The following is a 15331-nucleotide window of genomic DNA, read 5'->3' on the forward strand; positions in this document are numbered from 1 at the left end:
TATAAATAATGATGCAATAAGAATATATAAATTAGCCCAGCAAACAGAAAACTGCAATTATTTTATGCTTCACTGGAAGATAGAAGTATCAAGGAAGATCCCTGGAGATCAGAATGTGCTTTGATATTATTCAACACAATCATTAAGCAGTCAGTGGAAAATGTGAATGAGTGCACATCCAAATCTATAATAATAAAATGTTAGAACTGAGAGATAATAAATCAGTTTGATCAAAAATACAGATGGATCTGGACAGCTGGAGAAATCATTCATATTAGAGAGAGATGAGTTTTAATGAAAGGAATAGTAAGATCATGCATTTGAAGAAGAATAATACACAGTAGGAAAATATGAATTAATAAAAAGCTAAGATATATAGAAGTAATTACAAAGAACATTATTTTAGTGTATTCATTGATATACTGTGTTTTAAGTCCAGTGTAATAACAATGAAGGATAATTGTGTTCTAAGTTTCCTAACTTGAATAACTGGAAAAGAAAAAGAGAAAAACTATAATACTACTTAGCTAAACAATAATATTTTGTCCATAAGCTTAATGGAGATTTTATAAAGTTAGCCAATTTCAGAACAAAGTAGGAATTGTAATAAAAGCTGGCAATTTTAACTACCATAGTGATAGCAGTTAGAATTGTTTTATATTTAAAATATTGAATTCATTGACATATCCCCAATCTTGGATATTAATCTCAACTCTGTCTGCCCCAAAGTTTTCTACCAGGTCTACTCTTGTGTGTTTAAGTCTTTTAACTCCAAAGCAACATTACATACTCTTTCTTTGCACTCAGGTTGCAGTGAAACTATTTAAACCAAAGACCCACAATTGGTTGTTTTGACTAAAATAAAACCAGTTCTAATCCCCTCAATATATCACACACTCTGACAATAATTTAGGCCAGGCCACTTCCAATTTTATAATTTTTTATATTGCTAAGAACAACAAGAAATTATTATTAGAACAGAGCTTCAGTTTGTCCCCAGGGAGACATGCATTAACCAATATAATTATTAGTTGATTTCAAAGGAAAATATTCTGAATTTTAAAAAGCAATGGTACTATGTGTAAAAACATGGTCTACTGAGATGGTAATGTCCACGTCAAATGTTCATAAAATTTTGAAGAACCTACTTGAGAGGGTCTGCTATAACAGGAGAAACCCTGATTGAGCATTTGGAAAAAATAAAAATTTTTGTGCCAATTCTATTCTACTTGCTTTGTAGTCTTGGCAAGTCTCTGATTCTCTCTAGGACGTACTAAAATCATGATAGTAAGAGTTACTGACAAAACTGGAAGTCATATATAAAGGTAAACTACTACTATCAACCTTATTAATATTAGTTTTAATATTATTTATTTATAAACAAATACAGTAATGTTCCAGATAAAATACAGACATTTGTCCAAGCGAGGGTACTTACATATGTTTTAATAAAACTTATAAATGTTTTATAAAACTCCTGAACACTAAAATATTAAACTTTAACCTTTTTTTTGAGTTGAGTCCATTTTTATTGTGGATCATGGCTCATTGTGGTCAGTATCGTTAGCTGTACCATCTGCCATCCTTCTCTGTGAGCCACCTCTGTGGGAGAGCCTAAATTTGGCCCAAGAAATCAGGATCAAGAAGGAGAAAAAAAGCCCTGGGCCACATGGTCGCTACTGCTATATCTACACCTAACAGTCACTGAACACTAACCCAAGTGTGAAGGTTTCCACGCAGGAGACCCAAGTGGCTCTGCTAGGGAGAATAACTTATTTGCCTAAAGCTTTTTTGTTTGTTTGTTTTGTTTTTCTCAAAAGGAAAAAAAAAAAGCTGGTTTCTAGAAACAGATGTGGAATTGAAGACTGTCCCAGGGAGCCAAATTTTACGGATGAATCACAAACTTATTGCTTCTCCAACAGTGTCATGAATCCATCCATTCCTTGCACCATCAGACGTTTTTCATGCATTCAAAAGTGTTTCTATAGCTCCAGAACCACGAGAACCTCAGGTACTGAGCACTCACACCCCCCAGAGAGCCTCCTGCACCAGACCTTTCTCTAGAAGTCCTGAGACTGGGTACTCTCCGAAAGCTGGAGATTTGTGCGCAGTTTGTACATGTGGTTGAGTGCTTGTGTGAGGAAAGTCCCGCTGGTGTTGATCTCCATCAAGGTCAAGTTATCCAGCTTGGCAGGTTCCTCCTGCTGTCTCACAAAGCTGTCAGCAGACACTCAGAGTTTGGCTATATGAGTGTCCCACATATCCTTGACCAGGGTCGGGAAGCATGTTGTCTGAAGCATGATTAACAGCAGCTTGGTAAGTTCCATGTAGTAAGGGCTGGACATTAGGGTAGGTAAATGTTCCTTTCGTTCATGATCCCTCATCTTCTCCAGCTTTTCTGTGTCCATCCACTCCGGAGGGAGCAGCTGACATTTCTGTCTTTGTTTCAGGTTAATTGCCAGCTACGGGGCACTTCCACTGGTAAACCAAACCTGGGTTAAAAGGCCCCAGTCCCCTCGCCCCACCCGCCATGAGGTAGATCTTGTCCAGAGTGAAGTAGGGGATGACGGTAACCAGCTCCCTCGGCCAGGAACTCCACCTCATCCGCGTTCCGACCCGAGGCCGGACCCGAGGCCAGTCTGGCCGCTGCGCAGTCAGGGCCAGCGCGGAGCCTGCGAGGGATGCGCATCCTGGGGCTCCCCCGCTGCGGGCACCATGGGCGTTGCCCACTCCCACTCCGCGTCCGAGGAGGTGCGGGAGCTGGAGGGCAAGACTGGCTTCTCATCGGATCAGATCGAGAAGCTCCATCGGAGATTTAAGCAGCTGAGTGGAGACCAGCCTACCATTCGCAAGGAGAACTTCAACAACGTCCCGGACCTGGAGCTCAACCCCATCCGATCCAAAATTGTTCGTGCCTTCTTCGACCACAGGAACCTACGAAAGGGACCCAGCGGCCTGGCTGATGAGATCAATTTCGAGGACTTCCTGACTATCATGTCCTACTTCCGGCCCATCGACACCACCATGGGCGAGGAGCAGGTGGCGCAGTCCCGGAAGGAGAAGCTGAGGTTTCTGTTCCACATGTACGACGCCGACAGCGACGGCCGCATCACCCTGGAAGAATACCGAAATGTGGTGGAGGAGCTGCTGTCGGGAAACCCGCACATCAAGGAGTCCGCTGGCTCCATCGCCGAGGGGGCCATGATGGAGGCGGCCAGCGTGTGCTTGGGGCAAACGGAGCCTGATCAGGTGTACGAGGCGATCACCTTCGAGGACTTCCTGAAGATCTTGCAGGGGATCGACATTGAGTCCAAAATGCACATCTGCTTCCTTAACATGGAAACCATGGCTCTCTGCCACTGACTGGCCGCCACCTCCACGGAGAAACTGCACTTTGCAATGGGGCCTCCTCCCCGCCGGGCTGGAGCAGCCCAGGCCCAGCGGACAGCCTCTCCCTACAGCTCCGGTACATGGCAAAGGCTCCTCTGCTCACCTTGTGTCTTGTAGGGTATGGTATGTGGGACTTTCCTGTTTTTAACTCTAATAAAAAAAAAATCTCACCCAGTTAATTAGTCAGTGTGGGCTGCCACAGCAAAACCACATACACTGGATGTCTTAAACCACAGACATGGATTTCTTATAGTACCCTCTTCTTATAAAGACACTAATCTTATTACTGTCATCTACTTTTATGATTTCATCTAAACCTAATTACCTCCCAAAGGCCCTACCTCCTTAATCCATCAAACTGGGGGTTAGGGCTTCAGCATATAATTTGGAGGGACACATTCACTTCATAACTCCAGGGTGTCATTTATTTTTCTCTCTACTCTTTCTCTTAAAAAATTAATTTATTGTCTTGGATTTCTCACTTTTACGTTCTTTTAGAGTTTTGTTTGTTTGTTTGTTCAACTATCTCTTCTGTCCTGGATAACTGGTGTTTATCATTGTCAGCAAGGTAATGATATACAATACTTTTAATAAGTCATAATTACTATCACTTCTCATTTCATGTGATGTCAGTTAGGTGAGTGCTTACTTGTTTTGTCATTTGCAGAGAAAGGAGAAAAAAAATTTAGTATTCACTGTAGCTTCTTCATTTTTATAAATGGTGTTTCTTCCTGCACTGCTTTCTGCTGCAGTCCCAGAAGCACTTACTAATTCTGAAACCCTCTCTTGGGTGATTCTCTGAATTGGAAATTGTGACCTTGAGGCTGTATTGATAGATCATTTCTTGTGTGCTCTGACTCCATGACTATGTTGAATTCCAGAGAAGAGCATCTTTCCTTTGCTCTGGGTGATTCATTTGTCTCAAGGGTCTTTGCTACTCTTCCCTCATGGGGACAATTTCATGTATGTGACCTCTCTGGGCACCAAATACAAGTACAAACTCATGGCCAATATATATGCTTACAATATATCACATAGGTAAGAGAATGGAAGAGGCCAGGTAGAACATATAAATCAAGGAGTAACTTTAGCCAAATAATTTCATGCTATAGCATATATGGGTCAGAGAATATTTTTGAATAAATAACACATCTTAGAAATTATTAGTAAAAAAAAAATCTTTGCTTGAGAATTGAATTTATTTTAGATTGTTATTTGTTTATTTATTTGTTTGTTTGTTTATTTATTGAGACAGGTTCTCACCCTGTTGCCAAGGCTGGAGTGCAATGGCGCAATCTCGGCTCACTGCAACCTCCGCCTCCCAGGTTCAAGGTCTCCTGCCCCAGCCTCCCGAGTAGCTGGGATTACAGGTGTGTGCCTCCATACCTGGCTAATTTTTTGTATCTTTAGTAGAGACGTGGTTTCAACATGTTGGCCAGGCTGCTCTCGAACTCCTGACCTCGCAATTCACCCGCCTCAGCCTCCCAAAGTTCTGGGATTACAGGAGTGAGCCACCACACCCAGCCCTAGATTGTTATTTTAACATTTGACTATAATGCTTACACTAATACTTAAATCAAATTTTGAGGACAAATCACAATTATGTTATTCAATAACCAGCATTCTATAAAACAGTTCATTAAAATTTTCCTTTATTATAAGGAAGGAAACTGACCACATCCTAAGGGCTCCTAGATAATAAGCAGGAGAACCAGGGTTAAGATATATGTCTATTACAATTCAGAGCAGCCCAAGGTCTTAAAAACTGTCTCTACCTATTGGCAAAATATTATAGTCAGCAAAAGTATGAGTCCCTGAGTATATTTGTGAAGCTAAAAGCATGAAGGTAAAAGTGACATTCTAGCCCTCACACTCTACACTGACCAGGTATTAAACAAAAGCCTTATGTCTGGAGTTTGGACAGTATAGAAAACCCTTCTACCCCTGGCATCTACAGGCATACATTGGAGACCTTGATAAAGTTATTTAGGAAAGTTCCTACATTGCTGACTCTGTCCTGGAAACACACATTCCAGAAGACATGCAATAAATTATGGATTGTTTAAAGGCCCAGTATAATACAATGAAATGACAATCATCCTGAAAACTAAGGTCTTGCTGGGCAAATCCTACACTTGGCAGCAACTCTCTCCTGACTTATAGGGCTCAGAGCTGTCACTGTATTCTGTTACCTCCATCGCTCATCGCCAGTCTCCATTACACTGTGTTATATTGATACACCAGCACCCTATTTATGTATGGCTTCATAAAAGAGAAAATATCACTAAATATTATAAAACCAAAGTAGCCACATTATACCTGAGGGTAAACCCGGGAGGAAACCAAAAACGAAAAAAGAAAAAGATAAGGAAGAGCAAAACACTTTCATATTTGAGCACATATTACCTCAAATGGTTTCTTTGTAGCCATGGAAGTAAAATGATAGATATTAATATCAGTAAAACAGTGATTACTAATTTATCACACAATAAATGATTTGCTCTATCCTACACTTTATGGCTGGCAAACAGAGAAATTCAAGCATAGGAATGCTTTTAGATATGATATGATATACGTGTTCAAATGAGATAGTCAAGGATAGCTCACAAGTTAAGTCTTCACTACTGATTTGCTTTTATCTTTGGTGACTTTACTTTTAGCCATTTATTCACAAACACAAATAGTGCCAAGTGACAAACCAGTGACAGCAAGATGATATTGGATCAGTTAAAAATTTCTTTTTGAAAACATACAACAAACAAACAAAACACTATTATTTTCATTGAGTTTTAACAAACTCATATGTAAGGATCTCACTGGTCCAACTGAGGTAATGAGTCATTGAGAAGCTTAAAGTGTCCTGAATGGCCACATGGGGGTCACATCTATTTCTAAAGCTCAAAGCTGAGCCAAACTCTTTCTAATCACATGGACTAAGATTGAGGAAAGAATTATCTCTTCCCGGAAAAGTCAAAGTTCTTTTACCAAAAAAAAAAAGGTAAATGGTTGCTGGGTAGGTAAAATATTAGGTGTCCAGTATGAATGGCACTCATGAGAAGAAATGAAACTTAAAAGAATTTAAGAATATTAACATATGCTCAGAGCCTAGAGAGCCTTTAAACACTATCATTCCCATTGTTCAGTATCCAGACATGATTTATTGGCAAGCACTGTGTTAATGTTGTCTTCAATTAGCAAAATGCACTTGAAATTATCAAGATGCTGTACCAGAATGCTACCATTGCTTTTACAGCCATGGTTAGTAGACATGCTCTGATATGAAGCCAGTATATTTTTTAGCCAAAAGAAAGACTGGACCACAGAAACTCAGCCCGTAGAAATGTAAAAAGAATTGCTAATTATTTGAAATAAACAGAAATAGCAGCAGGCAGCTGGCAGCTAGAAATCTGAGATGGGCCGACACCATTTTGGAAGAAAAAGTCTCTGTAGGACTACATTATACAGACTAATAGAAAAGAGGTAGCGCTTCAAACACAAAGGCATGTCTGAATGCAGAAACCTCACTTTCTAAAAAGCAGCTTCCAATAACTGCCTCTTTCAGAACAGGTACTGTTTTTTTCAGTCTCTTCCTCCACTATCACCATTAGTTTCAAATATTAAAGCATGATAACTATGTTTGTATACCATATAGGTGTAAATGCCATGCACACCCTTGTAGGAGAACCACCACATGGATTTAAGCAATGTAGTGAAGTGACCCTGTCTCCAAAACAATGAACTGTACAAACAACAAAAAAATAGCAACTACAATTTAATGCCCAAATTCCAGTAATCAAAATAGAGATATTATACTTAAGTCTCAGAAAAATTTAAGACTACTTGAGAAAACATGATTAAGAACTTTTTAAAAAGTACATTGTCTGGTCTGCATGAAGCCAGGAAAATTGAAATTTTAGTGATAGTTTGCTTTAGTGATAGAAATTATATCAGCAAACTCTTGTATACATGTGCTGTAACTAGTTTAGTCTCATCACAGTTTAAAAAAATGTATGAGTATATGTATATGTATGTGTATCTGTCTGTAGGTATGCATTTATATATAATACTGTTCTTAATGGCACAGGTATTCACTTAGACTCTTAAGGACATGCTATAAAAAGAACAATTCTTATGGTGTAATTTAAATGCAGTAAGAGAAAAAGGATTAAGTGCATACACTTTCATTTAGCAGGTTCAGCTAGCTTATTTGTGCATCCAACATAATCTCTTAAAAATTACCATACGCAAAATATAACAGATTGTAAACGGTTGCTCATATTAATTTAGCTAAGTACTTGTAATCTGCCTAAGCGTTATTTAACAGAACATAATTGCAAAACAGTATGATACCTCCAGAGTTTGAAAGACTCTTATGTGCCTAAATCATATTTAGCCATCAGAAGGCTAAAATAGGAAATACTTGAACAGTAGATACTTTCGTAATATAGGCAGATTTATTTTTCTTCCAAATGGAAAAGTACATTTGACTGAGTCAGAAAAATCAACAAAAAATCTCTGGACTTGAATGGGACTTTAGACCAAACAGAGCTAGTAACCATTTACAAAAATATTCTATCCAACAGTGGCAAAATACACATTTTTTTCTTATCTATACAAGGAACATTCTCCAAAATAGACCATATGCTTGGCCATAAAGTTTCAATAAATTCAAAAATATCAAAATTAAATCAAGTATCTTCTTGGTCCAAAGTGGAAAAAAATCAGAAGTCTATATTTTAAATTATTTCTAAAATATAGTTCCTCCTCTTGGTATTTTATTTCATTCATCTTTGAAGCAAATGCAAGCACAGTAAGGAAAAAGGAGTAAAACACTCTCTGAAAGACAAAACACTTTAGTTTTTTAAGAACTAGGCTTTGGTGAAAGATAAAACGTTTTCCTAGAATTCTAAAAGACATACGTATATTGCATAGCGGTGGAACCTGGGCTGCTAGTGTAACCATTACCCAAATAACATAAATTGTACCCAACGGACAAGATCCCTTACCCTATCTCTCACCCCTTGGGGTATCCAGTGTCTACTATTCCAACCTGTATATTCATATGCACACATTGTTTAGCTCACACTTGTAAGAAAATGTACTGTATTTGACTTTCTGTTTCTGAGTTATTTCACTTGAGATAATGGCCTCTAGTTCCATCTATGTTGTTGCAAAAGACAAGATTTCATTCTTTTTATGGCTGAGTAGTATTCCATAGTGTGTGCCCATATATATGTGTATATGCACATAAATATGCATATATATAACATTCAGTATATATATACCATATTCAGTGCATACACACACACACACACACACACACACACACACACACACACACATATATATACACCACATTTTCTTTAATCATTCATTAATGGACACTTAGATTGATTCCATGTCTTTGCTTTGTGAATAGTGTTGCAAGAAAAATATAAGTGACTCAGGTGTCACTTTTCTATTTTATATTGATTTCTTTTCCTTTGGGTAGATACTTAGCAGTTCTATTTTTAGTTCTTTGAGATATCTCCATTCTGTTTTCTATAGAGGTTGAACTAATTTATACTCTCACCAATAATGTATAAACATTCCCTTTTCTCCACATCCTAACCAACATCTGTTGTTTTTAATTTTTAAATAGTAGCCTTTCTGACTGGTGTAAGACAGTATCTTAATGTGGTTTTAATTTGCATTCCTCTGATAATTAGCGATACTGAGCATTTTTTCATGTTTGTTGCCGCTTGTATTTTAAAAAATGTCTGTTCATGTCCTTTGCCCACCTTTTAATGGAGTCTTTTGAATTTTCTTCTTGAGTTGTTTGAGTTCCTTACAGTTCTGGATATGTGCCATCTTGTTAAATGCATAGTTTTCAAATATTTTCTTCCATTCTGTAGATTTTCTGTTTATTCCATTATTATATCTCTTGCTGTGCACAAACTTTTTAGTTAATAAAGTCTCATTTGTCTGTTTTTGTTTTTGTTGTCTTTGCTTTTGAGAACTTTGTCATCATAACTTTTTTTTGCCTAGACCAATCGTATTTATCTTACTGAAACTGTTCCAAAAATTCTAGGAGTAGGAAATTCTCCCTATCTCATTCTATGAAGCCAGCATTATTCTCATTCCAAAGCCAGGCAATGATACAACAGAAAAAGAAAACTACAGACCAATATCGTGATAAACACAGATGCAAAAATCCTCAAAAAAAAAACTAGCAAATTTAATCCAACAGTATATCAAAAAGATAATACAGCACAGTTAAGTTTTATTCCAGCAATGCAAGGATGCTTCAACATATGCAGATCAATAAATGTGATTCACCACATAAACAGAATTAAAAACAAAAGCCATATGATTATCTCAATAGATGCAATAAACTGGAAGTCCTAGCAAGAGCAATCAGGCAAGAGAAATAAATAGAAGGCATTTAAATTGGAAAAGAAAAATTGAAATTATCTCTATTCATTGATGATATAAGCTTATACCTAGAAAACCCTAAAGATTCCTCCAAAAGAATATTGCACTTAATAAATCACTTCAGCAGTTTTAGCATACAAAACCAACATATGAAAATCCATAGCATTTCTATACACCACTAATGATCAAGCTGTGAAACAAATCAAGAACTCAATTCCATTTACAATAGCTACAAAAAAAAAAAAGAAAGAAAGAAAGAAAAAAAGAAAAAAAGAAAGAAAAAGAAAAACCCTAGGAATACATTTAACCAAGGGGATAAAAGATCTCTACAAGGAGAGCTATAAAACACTGATTAAAGAAATCAAAGATGACACAAACAGATGGAAAAACACCCCATGCTCATGAATTGGAAAAGACATCATCAAAAGGGCCATACTGCCCAAAGTAATCTACAAATTCAATGCAACTCCTATCAAATTATCAATGTCATTTTTCATCGAATTAGAAACAAACAATCCTAAAATTCATATGGAATGAAAAAAAAAAGCCTGAATAGCCCAAACAATCCTAAACAAAAGGAGCAAAGCTGGAGGCATCACATTATCTGACTTCAAATTATATTGCAAGGCTATAGTAAACAAAAGGGCATGATACTGGTATACAAATAGATATATAGATCAACGGAACAGAATAGAGAAGTCAGAAATAAAGCCACATACCTGCAACCAACTGCTCTTTAGCAAAGTTGACAACACTACACACTGGGGAAAGGACATCCTATTAAATAAAAAGTGCTGGGAAAACTAGTAAGCCATATGTGGAAGAATAAAACTGGAACCCCTATCTCTCACCACATAAACACATTAACTCAAGATTAATTAAAGGCTTAAATGTAAGATGTAAAACTATAAAAATATTAAAAGGGAGCCTAGCGAAGTTAGACTTTAAATACTAAGAGCCAATTTTGAAATACTGAGAGATAAGTTTTATGTTATAAAATATAAAGAAAGACAAATGTATAGCGATGATTTTCAAGCATGAAAGAAAATCACGATTTAACTGGGTGAGTGGTCCCTTGACGAGCAGCATCAGCATCACCTGGAAACTTTTCAGAAACTCAGGTTACCAGGCTCCATTCGGGACCTCCTGAATCACAAACTCTAGTGGTAGGGCTCTGCAATCTATGATTTAGGACATTTTCTGGCTGGGTACGGTAGCTCCCACCTGTAATCCCAGCTCTTTATAAGGCCAAGGACAGAGGAGTGCTTGAGCCCAGAAGTTTGAGACCACCCTGGGCAACATAGTGAGACACCATCTCAAAAAAAAAAAAAAAGACGCTTTTCAACACAACACATTACAGAGTATCAGTTGTTCACCATTGTGTTCTCTTGGCCATCTGGGAGCTTAGGCTCACCGGCTGCCCAGCATTGGAAGGGAGTATCGATTATATCATACAACATATTGTCAGCTCAGGAATATATCACAGTTCAAAATTTACAGTGGTTTCTACTGAATGCATCTTGTTTTCTCACCGTTGTATAATTAAATAATCATAAGTTGAACCATGGTAAGTCAGAGACTATCTGTAGTTGATTTACCTTGAACTAATAATATCTTGAAAATGGGGGCTTATGAGTTAATTTGTTTTCATTTACAGGAAAGCAATGGCAGTTTTTTTTTTTCTGTTCCAATCTGCAACTATTCATTTAAACATGATACCATTAAGTTATGCAAGATTTTTAAGGACAGAAAGGTTCCCATGATTATACTGTTAATATTTTTAACTGGATAGCTATGGCTGTGCGTTGATTTTAAGAATTTCAATAACTGATATTTGATAGGTGTAAACTGTGCTTCAAGTATTATGCTTTGTGTTTTCCCCTTGCTATATCATTAATATGCCTAACAACTCAATGGTACATATTATTTATGTATAAGAAAAATACTTTAAAAATTACCAGAGGTCACATTACAGTAAGATGCAAACACAGGTGTATAATACCAAAAACTAAGATCTTGAAATCTATGTTATGCATGAGTTGCAATAATTGATACTTGGTAAATGTAAATAATATTGATTAAATACTAAATAGAACATCTGACCTGCATTATACATATTAAGTAGTCAATAAATACATGTTAAATGAATGAATAAATACCACTCAATTCATATGTGCTCACCAGTGTATTTGATTAAGAAGAACTTTACTTACCCACCTTATCTAAATCACGCTGGCCTTTTCCCTGCATGTCTCTTTATCCTGATTTATATTCCTTCTTCACACTTACCACCACCTGACATCTTACCACCACTTGACATATATAACTGTTTGTAAACTCACTTGGTATTTGTCTTTTGCACCCCTGTGCAAGCTCCAAGAGTGCAGGGTGGTCTCTCTAGCCTATTGCTATATCCTTAGTGCTTAATATGTAGTAGAGGTTTAGTTAAAATCTCAATAAAATATTTATAAATGAATAAGTTATCTTGCAATTTTCAATAACACAAATATTTGTGAATGCACATTCACCTCTGGCTAATCCCTTTTTCCTTCGATACTGAATACTAAGAAAACATTCCATAGTCTTCTTCATGGGTCTCAAGAGGACAGTTTCAAAATGTGTACCAGTATATGAATATAGACTTTAACTGTTGAATACCTCGCTCCCCTGGAGACAGCAAACAGTCACGCTGATTGTTTTCTGACATTTTTGAAGCTAATAAAGTGTCACAGCAATGTAAGCTTAAAGAATGGCAGTTAGATGAGTTTCTAGAGAAAGGGTAAAGGTAAAAGACTGAGAGCCAAAGAGACCAAGTTAAAAGAGAAGAGTGATTGGGGATGGGAAATCAAAAGATCACCTCTGCCTTTCAAAGATTTATACTACCCTCTTGTGGTAGAGGTAATCCTAAGCTCCATTGAGCCACTTTCAAATCAGCTCGTGGTCCCTCACGCCACCTGCTTATCATGGTTAACCCAGCGGAGCACACCAAGTTCCTAGGCAGGGAGCCAATTGCAAGAAAAACACAACTCAGAACAAGAGCACAAAATGAAGGGTTTTAGGACAGCAATTTAACACTCAGCAATTCCCAGGAACCTTTTATTTCAGCAGGCTGGGAAGAATTTTGGTTCTTATTTGTTTTCACCTAGCAAAGTCATCTGTTGGCACCTGGAGCTGCTGAAAGTGTCTGCCAAGTCCATGTTAGTCTTGGCCAGTTTTCAAGGATGTGCAGTACAGTACATTTAACATTATCCTACAAGAAAGCAACCTGTGACCACCTAGATCTCTGTGCCAAAGACCAAGCCAAAATGTAAAGATTTCTTGATTGGCTGACTGATCAGCTTGATTTATGACTTCAGCTCTAAGAGCAAATGCAATAGCTGCAAGATATCTCTGTTTTTCTCACTCAGCTTACAGAAAACACTTGCTATGAGTTAACGTTTTAGTTTAAGAACATTTCCTTCCTTTATTCCTTCCTTCTTTCTTTCCTCTTCCTTCTTTCTTTCATCCCTTTCTGTCTTCTTTACCTTCTCTCTTTTTGTTCTTGTATTTTTTATTTTGCTGTCTATTACTGAATTTGTAAGTGATTCTGTTCTTTTTTGTTTTTGCTTTAATTTAATCATCTTTTATTGGCTTCTCATCAGCTTTGTTTTATATTTTAGGGTCCCTCAAACAAGCCAGAAAATGAAAGGAATTAGAAAAAAATAACATTTTTCAAGTATGCTTCTCTTAGAAAATATTTAAAAAGTAGTACAATACTTTTAAAATCTCTAAACATAGATTTGGAGGTAAGACATGCTTATCTTAAAAAGTAGTCATTTACTTGAGTTTCGTATGTTGGGAACATGCAGGAAACTACTTCATTGCAGTATGTAAGCTTTCATTTCCTCAACCATGAATACAGCAAACTGTGAAAGGAAGGGCGCATCCGAGAGGAAACAAAATGGGAAACCAATGACTATTGCCACAACACTGTAAGAAATAGGCCAGAGCTTCAAAGTAAAATAGCCAAACATGGAGAATTTGCCACTTTCTCACTAGCTTGTTTGTCATATTGGGGAAACAACAAAACACTTTTAATAATAAGAATGTTTGCCCACATATGCTAAATAAATGTGCTACTAGTCTAAATGAATTTTGCAAGCCCCTCATCTCCCATTTTGTATTTTGTATTAAGTATTCTTTTTAGAGTGCAGAAAGAGCATATATATGATTATAAAGCATTAAGACTAAATTCTGGAACATAATCAGGACCTGAGACAGACAGAATGAGAGGTGGAATGTCTAAAATTATGAAAACAGAACTCATAAAATGTGTTTTCAAGTTAGAAAAGACATTTCCTCTAGAGAAAGTTATCTTAACTAGTATTATCATTTCCCTGTGACCACTTTCTAAAGATTTTGCTTTATATAATAAGGAAGAAAAATAACACATAGTTTCAGATCCATTTATGTAATAAAAATAACATTGGCAAGTAGGTACAATCAATTTACATTATATGCAAAGTAGCTCAGTTTTAATGAATGATTTTATGTAAATGAATACACAGCCTATTATTTCATACAATGTTATCAATGGATTGGAGTGTTGCTTTGTTAATGAGCTTACCTGGCCAGGATATTTTAGTGTAAGAAAATTTTTCATGATAACCAAAGGGAGAGAACTCATCATCCCTGAATCTAAGAAATAACTAAATTCTCAAATTACTGTATCAGAGTACTGTCAGAAAAAGAAAAGCTCATTAGTTCAGCACAACTACCTGATTATCTCCACACAGTACAATCTTATTTTTTATGCAAAAATGGGTTGCATTTGGGAAAAGCATTGTTGCATGGAAAATGTATTAAAAGAGCTCTGTGATACGTGCCTAATGTTTTTGTATTGTTGAGGAGTTTGGAAGACAGTATTATGCATACAGATGTGCTACAGATCATTAAAGATCAAGAGCTTTCAGATTGTAAAGTCAACAGGCTGATACAAAAATGGAAAGAGACAAGCAGCATCTTATTCAAAATAGAATCTTTAAGGAGTAAAAGTAAAAGTAATATTCTAATCACTAACCCCACTCCATCAAATATTCTGGTTTCCATTCTAGATTACTAAAAATTTAGTGGACGCTTCAAAAATTGTATTTATAAAATAATTTATCAAATATGTCCAGAAAGTGATGTTGTATAAGAAAGGGTTCATGTCTGTATCTGTGACAATTTGAGAATAGGCAATAAAAATAAGTCATAAATGTGCTTTGGTGGAATAATTTAATAACAGAGTCTCTAAAAGAATAAAAAAATTATGACATTTACGGAAAACACCATTTACCAAATTTTGACATGTTTCTTTTTTCATTTGAATGGAACATTTTAATTTTAAAGTGTGGCTTAACAGTGAAATATCTCAAGTTCAAAAATACGCTGTATTTCTTGATTTTAAATAATGTGCCCCACAGTTTGAAATAGCTGAGATAAACATTTTGGCAGGTAACTATGAAGTAGACAACGTAATGCTTAGCAAAAAACAAAAAATATCCTG

At 36.5% G+C, this 15331-nt stretch overlaps 2 pseudogenes; one reads left to right on the forward strand and one right to left on the reverse strand.

Annotated features, from left to right (window-relative positions):
• Window positions 1–1430: 1430 nt before the first annotated feature.
• On the reverse strand, window positions 1431–2689 carry LOC116554813 (annotated as a pseudogene).
• An 11-nt stretch (window positions 2690–2700) lies between these two features.
• LOC116563259 lies at window positions 2701–3555 on the forward strand (annotated as a pseudogene).
• The last annotated feature ends 11776 nt before the right edge of the window (window positions 3556–15331 follow it).

Source organism: Sapajus apella, unplaced genomic scaffold, assembly GCF_009761245.1.
Source record: "Sapajus apella isolate SASKATOON/1434 unplaced genomic scaffold, GSC_monkey_1.0 scaffold2, whole genome shotgun sequence".
Taxonomy (NCBI): Eukaryota; Metazoa; Chordata; class Mammalia; order Primates; family Cebidae; genus Sapajus; species Sapajus apella.